The following is a 9,916-nucleotide window of genomic DNA, read 5'->3' as shown; positions in this document are numbered from 1 at the left end:
AAAGCTGGCGTTTAACTCCAAGAATGGTCTCTACACGAAAATGCTTCTTTGCTCAGCCCAAGCACACACCAAGTGGGCCCGGAAGTGGATTTTTATGTCATTTACTCATTTCTGTAAACCTTAGGTTACTAGTTTTCTATAAGTAGGACCTTTTACTATTGTATTGAGATATCGAGGGGTAGCTATCTTCATTGTTATGCTATCTTAGATCATTGGGAGGCTAGCCTCATGGCCATGCCTAGACCTTGTTCTTATGTATTTTCAACGGTGGAGTTTCTACACACCATAGATTAAGGTGTGGAGCTCTGCTGTACCTCGAGTATTAATGCAATTACTATTGTTCTTCCATTCAATTCCGCTTGTTCTTGTTCTAAGATATCACTTGTTCTTCAACTTGATGAACGATCGAAGTATTGTGCTTTCCACCAGAAGTAAGGCCACACCACGGACAACTGCGTCATAGCCAAAGATGTCCTCGAAAAGCTCACCCGCCAAGGGTTGCTGGACAAATACATTGAGAGCCGACGAAGAAAGCAAAGCACAGATGACCCAGGCCAACAACCCAAACCAACCACTAATTCCCGAGACAAAGGGAAAAAGGTAGATAATGATATCAATCCACCACGCAGAATAATAAACTGCATTTCTGGTGGTTTTGCAGGTGGCGGATGCACAAACTCGACATGAAAAAGGTCTTACCGAGCTATGATGACAATGATAGAATCCACCACGTCTCAACCAGTCAAGAAAGACAGGCCAGAGATCTCATTCATCCCCAAAGACTATAAAGCAAATGACCGAAACTTGGATGACCCGATTGTCATCACAGCACAAGTTGGAGAACCATTAGTAAAAAAAATCCTGATGGACCCAGGAAGCAGCGCCGATGTACTCTTCTATTCAACTTTCCAAAAGATGAAACTCAGCGACAAGAACCTCCAACCATCCTCCAGAGAACTGGTAGGTTTCTCAGGTGAGCGTGTCTCCATTCGAGGTTATATTTGGTTACAAACCACTTTCGGGGAATACCCCAACAATAAAACAATAGATATATAATATCTTGTGGTAGATTGCAGAAGTCCATATAACATCATTTTAGGCAGACCATCCTTAAACGCATTCAATGCTATTGTTTCTACTGTATATTTGTGTGTCAAGTTTCTTTCACAGGACAACAAAGTCGTTACTATCCACGGAGATCAGAAAGAAGCTAGACAGTGCTATAACGCCAGTCTGAAAAATGAGCAGCCAAAACAAACAGAACAGCAATACATCCAAGCAGTATATAACTTAGATCAACTGCCTGCCCTAGCCGACCTGGACCCCAGAACCAACCATAACGAGTGGCCAATGCCAACAGACGATCTAACCAAGATCCAACTCAACAAGAACGACGAATCCAAATGCACATACCTTGGCAACGCACTTAAAGAAGAAGAGCGGGTCCAACTGACCGAACTATTGAGACACAATGCCGATCTATTTACGTGGACCCCAGCAGACATGCCAGGAATAGACTCTAACATCATTTGCCATAAGTTGGACATCAATCCAACAGTCTGACCTATAGCCCAAAAGAAACGACACCTCAGCAACGATAAGAGAGCAGCCTCCTTAGAAGAGACTCAAAGGCTACTCAACGCTGGCTTCATCAAAGAACTCAGATACTCCTCTTGGTTAGCCAACGTGGTAATGGTAAGAAAGAACAACGGTAAGTGGAGTATGTGTGTGGACTATACAGACCTCAACAAGACCTTTCCAAAGGACGCATACACTCTCTCATGCATTGGTAAGCTTGTTGATAATTCTTCTGGTTTTCAATGTCTAAGTTTTATGGATGCCTATTCTGGCTATAATCAAATCCTCATGCATAAAGCCGATCAAGATAAAACTACCTTTATTACTGATAATGGAAACTTTTGTTACAATGTTATGCCATTTGGACTAAAAAATGCAGGTGCCACCTACCAACGACTAATGGACAAAATCTTCACAAGTCAAATCGGACGAAACATAGAAGTCTATGTCGACGATATGGTGGCAAAATCAACACACACAGCAAAACACGTTCAAGATCTGACAGAGATATTCCAACAACTCCGAAAATACAATATGAAGCTTAATCCCGATAAATGCACTTTCGGAGTACAAAGCGGCAAATTCCTCGGCTTCATGCTCACTTGCTGAGGTATCGAAGCAAATCCAGAGAAGTGTCAGGCAGTCTTAAATATGCGAAACCCAAATACAGTCAAGGAGGTCCAATAACTAACCGACTGACTTGTAGCATTAGCCAGATTTCTGCCTCTGATAGCCCACAGATCACATCATTTTTTTCAAAAATCTAAGGAAACAACAGGAGTTTAACTGGACCGAAGAATGCGAAAAAGCTTTCACCGAGCTCAAGGCCATACTTTCAGCTCCCCCAATCCTTCAAACTCCAGAAGCTGGTAAACCACTCTATCTATACCTATCCATCACTGACCATGCTATCAGCTCTGTACTGGTAACAGAAACAGAAAAATAACAATGAGACTCGCTATCCAAAGCTGGAAAAATTGGCTCTAGCCCTAGTCATAACGGCCAGGCGCCTGTGACACAACTTTCAAAGCCATACCATCATGGTCAGAACGGAGCAACCCTTAAGACAAATACTGGCTAAGCCAGACCTAGCAGGGAGACTAATTAAATGGTCGATCGAGTTGTCAGAATACGACATTCAATACCAATCCAGATGGGCCATCAAGTCACAAGCACTAGCCGACTTCATTGCAGAACTCACTGCAGAAGAGCAAACTCCCGAAGATAGCATATGGATATTATACGTTGACGGAGCCTCAAACAGCAAAGGCTCTGGAGTAGGGATACTCCTTGAAGGCGATCATGGGGCACAATTTGAACAATCACTAAAATTCACTTTCCACGCAAGCAACAAGCAAGCCGAGTACGAAGCTTTAATAGCAGGCCTGTGACTAGCTCAAACCATGGGCATCACTCGAATAAACATCAAATGCGATTCCCTACTGGTAGTACAACAAGTAACATGTAACTTCCTGGTAAAACATCCGCTATTAGAAAAGTATAACACCACAGTCAACACTCTCATTAGCACTTTTCAGAAATTAAATATTTCCCATGTACCTCGTGAGGATAATGATAGAGCGGACATCCTTTCAAAATAAGCAACAACGAGAAGTCAAAAAACACCACCCATATTATCTCAACTAACACTAGATGAACCCAGTGTTATGCTAACAACAATTTTGAGTATCTTGCAGGAAGACGACTGGAGGTCACCTTTCATAACATACTTGAGAACAGGGATCGTCCCAAACAGCGTTCAAAATCATAGGAAATTCAAAAGAAGAGCAAGCTTCTACACAATGCTTGGAACCAAATTATACAAAAAAATGATACACAAGACCCCTCCTAAGATGCCTAAACACGGCAGAAGTCAACCTGGCAATAGATGAAGTCCACGAAGGAGTCTGTGGAACACACATTAGCGGCCGAAGTCTGGCTGCCAAAATTTTCCGAGCAGGCTACTATTGGCCGACGTTACAACAAGACTGCATGCACAAAGTTAAACACTGTGACCACTATCAACGCCATGCACCGATCATTCATAACCCAGCCGAGCAGTTACACACATCCGAGATAAGCTAGCCATTCAACAAGTGGGGGCTAGATATCCTCGGACCCTTTCCACCCGCTCCAGGCCAAGTTAAGTTTTTAATTGTCGCCATAGATTACTTTAAAAAATAGATAGAGGCTATACCACTGGCAAAAATCACTTCCGAAAACATGATTTCTTTCATGTCGAAAAACATACTATGCCGTTTTGGTATTCATCAATTCATTATTACTGACAACGGCAGACAATTTATAGATCACAAGTTCACAAATTTTTTACAAAATTTCAAAATAGTTCAACATTTTTCCTCTATACACCCACAAACTAACGGCCTAGATGAAGCCGCCAAAAAGATCATCTTGTAGGGCATCAAAAAGAAGCTCGACGACTCAAAAGGAGAATGGGCCGAACTTATTCCCGAAGTACTATGGAGCTATAACACAACCGAACAATCAGCAACAAAGGAAACACCATTCAGGCTAGTCTACGGAAGCGAGGCAATGATACCAATTGAGGTATCCCTATAAAACGCTAGAACTACAAACACAAGCGAAAGCGACAATGCCCAAAGTAGAAGAGACGAACTCGACCTCGTAGAGGAAACTCGGGACAAATCCACGCTACAACAAATGGCGGCAAGACGAGCTATAGCTCAGAAATACAACAGGAAGCTCAAACAAAGAACATTCTCAGAAGGAGACCTCGTACTAAGAAAAGTCGAAGACATAAGAAAGCCACAAGGACATGGCAAGCTAAGCGCAAATTGGGAAGGACCATTCAGGGTACATAAAGTCGTCGGCAAGGGCGCATACAAATTACAAAGACTCGACGGAGCTATACTACCAAACACTTGGAATATAGCCTCTCTCAAAATGTACTACAGCTAGTCTATAAGTCGGACATGGTGATGCACTCTTTTTCCTACTACCAGATTTTATCCCTAAGTAGGGTTTTGTTGGAGAGGTTTTAATGAGGCATACCACCCAGTATCCTCTTCAATCATTTATAATGCAAACTAATAAACACAACTGCTCACATCCTGTCTCCCATACTATTCGCATTGCTATATTCAAACAATACTAAACTTCCGACGCACTCAAACTATCGCAAAACAAATCAAACATCAAACAAGCTCATCAACTCCAGATCCAACCTTATCAAACTTCCTCAAACCAAAAGCGTATAACACAAAACATACATAATCGATCGATTGAACTCAGTTCCACAAACACTATACATCAAACTTTGCAAAAAAGTACGAACTTTTGCACTCTACTCAAAATCTCTAAATCATCTGATTCTCAAAAGCAAACAAATATCAAATAAGCCAAGACTTTCATTAACAAAACCAACCACCATATTTGTTTAAACAACAAGACTAGAAGTTTGTAATAAAAAACAATTATAAGTCAAACAAAGTCATAATACTATCTATTACAGAAATCAAACATCAGGGTTCTTCCCCTCACCCTCAACCCCATCCTCATCTTCAATCAATTCGTCCCCCACTACAACTTTGCAAGGATCCATTCTCGAGAGATTAGCAGCAGGAGCAAGAAATTTGGCCTGCTCAACAGCCCTCTCAAATCCGGCCGAAAACATCTCCAAACCATGCTCCTCTTCTTCGGCCTCAGCCTGCTTCTTCTCCGCTCCAAGAACTATTTGCGTTTTTACCCTTCAGTTCCTTCTCAGATTTCTCACAGGCTGTCAATTTTTCTTGGAGAACATTCACCAAATCAAGGGCATCACGAAGCTTACCAGACTTTTCCACATTCTCCTGCATAAGCTTAGTCAGAGAAGCTCTATCAAAGGCATCCCGAGCATGTTTAAGCTCCTGAGTCCGACCTATACACATCAAACGGACTCCAAGAACCTGAACAACACAAACACAATCTCAATCAGGCGAACAATATAGAGGAAGATTAAAGTTACACAACACTTAAACAAATACCTGCAAAAATTGAGCCACCCCAACATCACCAATGTCATGAACAATCTTCACATCAGAAGGGTTCTGGGAACGCTCATCAGCAACAGCAGAATAATCAAAACGTTCCCCCCACACAGATGTTAGGTCTTCATTTTCCATGACGCCATGCAGCGCCCTCTGATTATCAACAAATCGTTTCACCTGTTCCAAGTCAACACCCTTCCGACCGAGAACATCCTCGGCCCCATCAGTTCCCCTCTCTTTCCTCTCCACCTTTTTTCTTTTATAGCTAACTTTCTTCACCGGAGAATCCCGGTTCACCTCGACACCCACCTCAACAAGCAGTGATCAACATACCAAGGAAAATCACCCTCAACCACCCCAATTTTTAAAAACATAGACTTAAACCCTTTGAATGAAGAACGATAGAGACTGAAAATCGCCCGCCCAGGAGCACTAGCAAGGTTTAGCCAACACCCCCTCTTCACGCCCTTACATTGAAACAAAGCAAAAAATACCTCTAATGATGGTTCCACCTCCAACACACCCATCAAAATCTCAAACGCCCAGGAATTCAGATGTAGTTGCGAGGGAGCACACTTCAATTGCATCAAAACCCCACACTCAAAATCAGAAAATGGAAACCTAACCCCTAATTCAACAAATACAGCACTATACATATAAAAGTACTCAAAACCCTCACCCCGATGACAAACCCGATCGTCAGCATTGCATGGAATAAACCTAAGGCTTATCTCACCCCTTTCCTTACCCAGGACGACGGCGAACCGAACTGAGATACGCTAAGCTCATCATCAAAACTCGAAGCCCAACCCTTCACTGAATCAGCAACCCACCCATACGGATTGATAGGATTCCACACAAAAACCTCTTCTACAATCTTATCCGTCGTTGCAACCAACTCTTTTTTCCTCTTACCCCTAACCCTCTTATCAGTCATTACACCTTTCCCTTTATCCATCGATAATTCGAAGCAGAGGTAGAAGAAAAGAAACGAAATCAAAAGGCAAAATTGTCTCTAACCTTTTTTGCTCATTTCGGAAAGCATGCAAGGATGAAAAAGATCAAAAGCGGTAAACCAAAAGTCCAGCAACTTTCCCAGCCCACTAAACCACACGCCCAAGTAAAAAAATCAAAACCATTAAATCAAATTAAAATCGTCAATCACAATTACCAACCCCATCATCAACGGTTCTGATCAACAACCCTCCCCATTTCCAACATACAATTATCGCGCATGTCTCCCAACACTCTCTCTCCCAAAGCAATTAATTTACCGCTTAAATATTCAATCTTGCCAAGTTTTTCAAAACAAAATTCACGCGAGCAAACAAGTCGACCTTGGGGGCTGCCACTATACTCAGTTTCGAGCTATACATAAGCTCGACCTATTATAACTTGGCCTTGAAAAACAGGTCAAGTTTGGGGACTATGATCCGTTACCTAAACTTTGGCCCACAACAAAACAACAATCTCGAAACCTAGTATAGCTGGCAGAGACAATTTCTCTAAGATAACCACCCCACTAAGGCGATCACTGTCCCGATAAACCCAGACAACGGCCAGGATAAACTCCATCCAAACCGCAACAGAGATACGGATAACAAACCTGATCCAGGTAACAAACCTTTCGAATAACTCACTATAAGTGCCAACGGGTCACTAATCTACAGGTATGCAGTTCACTCTGATTCCCACTCTAAACTCTCTCATACTCATATTTACTTGAGCGTTGGAGTCCCTTTGCAGGTACCCAACGCCGCCTTCCCACAAGAAAACAACGTTCCACACTCTCTGCCCCGAGGAAAGCCAGTTCAAACATTAGCAGAACGAGCTATACCTCGGAGTTCACTTTCACACAGAAACATCTCCTATAAATAGTAAATAATAAAAATGGTTGAAACATGGTTGCAATAATCTTTAATAGTTGAGATAAAGGCAAATAATTTGTCTTCAAATTTCAAGTCGGAAGTTTAGTATATAATTAATTTAAATGATGCAATTAAATATTTTTGTAGTAGGTTAAAATATTATAATAAATGAAATTTATTACAATAAACACAAATATGTATTTATATTTTCTAAAATTTAATTTATATATAACTATAATGATTATTAATTTTTTTTTCAAATGGATTGAAGTGTTTGTTGTTTAACTTTAATTCATATAATAAAAGCTATATATATACACACACATGCAGATTCCTTTGTTTGGCCTGATTTTGTGTGTGTGTGTATGTGGAACATTTTTCATTTCTTTTCCCCTCTAACCCGTTGCTTAAATATAAAAGGTGAATTAAACTTGAGAGCATATTATTCTTTTTGTCCTTGCAAACATATGGAGATTCTTTAGATATTTGGGTTTGTGTGTACGTGTCCGTGTCCATAATTCCATACACTGATATACACATGTTTGATTTGACGATTTAATTAATTATGACTAATTACAACAATAACAACAAAGTCTTGTCTTATTAAATGGAGTCAATTATATAAATCAAATGATGTTATTGTACTCTGTCATATATCATGTCTACAGAAAGACTGTTTATATATAGATCTTGTTTGACCACCTCATAAATGATCTTCTTAAGTTTTTTTTTATCTTTTGTCTCTTGTCCATCTTCTATTTCATCCACCCTTCTAATTAAATATTTTATCAATCTTCTCACATATCCAAATCACCTGAATATCTTTATTTATTTGGCTTGGCTATAATATGTTTATATAAATCTGTCACTCCCAATATATATACACCTGAGAACATAACCTCGGGACCTGCGGGTTCATTATTGAAGCACTCATGCATAATAGAACGTATATATTGCCATATTGGGACCAATTTCAATAAAAATAATGATAATAATAATAACGCATATGCATGAATGGTCTATTTAGGGTAACGTATATACGACGGTATTGATTTGAGATGACATGTAATGTGAGTTTTAATTTCCACATTTTCTTTATGGTGCTGTTCAGAAATAACATTTTCATTTTTCCACAAATATCGTATTCACATTCAAATGAAGATCAATAAGGGATGAGATCAACCAGAAAAATTTTTTATGTCGTGGACATGCATGACCACATGAATTATATATCCAATTTCAGACCTACATATATTATTGGTCCCCAAGATATGAAGTGGCAAATTAAGCTTAATTTGTTTTTTTTTTTGTTCTAAAATTATTCTATTATTTTTGTCATATTAAAAATTAAATTAAATAAACAATAAAATATAAAATAATATTAAATTAAATAAATAAAAATATCTAATTTTTTATATTTGAACTTAAAGATAGAAGGAGTATTATTTATTGAACTTATTGAATACTTTAAGTCATAATAAAGTATTTAAGTTAACTAGATTATTTTTTATCTTTTAAAAAAGTACTACTAACTCTTTTATAAAAAATTTGAGGAGGTCATAGCCTCCCTTATCTAAACTAAGCTCCGCCACTGTTTATATATAAATATATTAATAGTTGATTTTAGTAATTAATTTTAGTATATAATTTTAAATAAATAAAATAATAAATTAATTACTCTTTTACTATTTAAAGTAATGTTCTTAAAATCGGTTCAAATTAGTCGATTGAATTACAGACCAATAAAAATATCAGTTTGGCTAATAAGTATAGTTACTTGTGTCAAAAATCATCGTTAAATTAACTATTAAATTGACTGAAAATTCTCCAGTCAAACTGAATTAGAATTCGATCAATTTTCACAATTTTAAACAAAATAAATGACTAAAAATTATCTAATTAAATTGAACCGAAACCTAGTTAATTTTCACCATTTAAAGCAAAACGACAAAAATTATCCAATTTAATTGAATCAGGACCCAACTAATTTTCATAGTTTGAAGCAAAACAATGCCATTTTATTAATAAAATTAAAAGAAATTAACATGAACCTAATTTAATTTTTCCTAAGCTGCAGTCAACATTTCCTTCTTCTCAAGTTTTCCTCCCTTACTCCCTCACCAAAAGAAAAATCAAATTATAAAATAGTTATTTCGATTAAATTAATAAATTAATAAATCGATACTTCAAACAGTTAGATAATTGATTTAATTTTTAGAATCTTGATTTAAAGTGATTCTAAATTAATGAATAAAAGAGAATAAAAAATAATAAAATAATATTAAATAATTATTGTTATAGAGAATAATATTGTAACTTTATTTTCAACTTCTATCACTCTAACGTTTGTTTAAGTCTTTAAGAACAAACGAAGAAGTATACCGTAAGTTTTGATTTGTTCTAATTAAGTATATATATATATATGTGTGTTCTTTTGTAAAATAATAGTTATCAATAATTTTT

This window comes from Arachis duranensis, chromosome 2 (genome assembly GCF_000817695.3).
Source record: "Arachis duranensis cultivar V14167 chromosome 2, aradu.V14167.gnm2.J7QH, whole genome shotgun sequence".
Classification (NCBI taxonomy): domain Eukaryota; kingdom Viridiplantae; phylum Streptophyta; class Magnoliopsida; order Fabales; family Fabaceae; genus Arachis; species Arachis duranensis.
Note: the sequence above shows the minus strand (reverse complement) of the source record.